Source organism: Arachis duranensis, chromosome 10 (genome assembly GCF_000817695.3).
Source record: "Arachis duranensis cultivar V14167 chromosome 10, aradu.V14167.gnm2.J7QH, whole genome shotgun sequence".
Taxonomy (NCBI): Eukaryota; Viridiplantae; Streptophyta; class Magnoliopsida; order Fabales; family Fabaceae; genus Arachis; species Arachis duranensis.
In genome coordinates this window covers 35374669-35375251 of record NC_029781.3, presented here as the reverse complement: position 1 = coordinate 35375251, position 583 = coordinate 35374669, and positions in this window count along the sequence as shown.

Here is a 583-nt window from a genome sequence, read left to right as displayed (position 1 = left end):
TTGGATAGCTCTGCTGGAGGATCTCTTCATCTGAAGAAGACACCTACAGAAGCTCAAGAGTTGATTGAAATGGTTGCAAATAACCAATTCATGTACACTTCTGAAAGAAATCCTGTGAACAATGGGACTAGTCAGAAGAAAGGAGTTCTTGAGATTGACACTCTGAATGCCATACTAGCTCAGAATAAAATATTGACCCAACAAGTCAATTTGATCTCTCAAAGTCTGTCTGGAATGCAAAATGCACCAAGCAGTACTAAGGATGCTTCATCTGAAGAAGAAGCTTATGATCCTGAGAACCCTTCAATGGAAGAGGTGAATTACCTAGGAGAACCCTATGGAAACAGCTATAATTCTTCATGGAGAAATCACCCAAATTTCTCATGGAAGAATCAAGAGAGACCTCAACAAGGTTTCAACAACAATAATGATGGGAGAAACAGGTTTAGTGATGCCAAGGCATCTTAGGCTAGTTTCACTAGCATTTTTCTGTTAGTTTTAGTTGTTTTATGCATTTTCTTGAGCTTAAAGTAACCAAGAATGGTTAAATGTATAACAAAGCAATGAACCATCCAAACAGTAT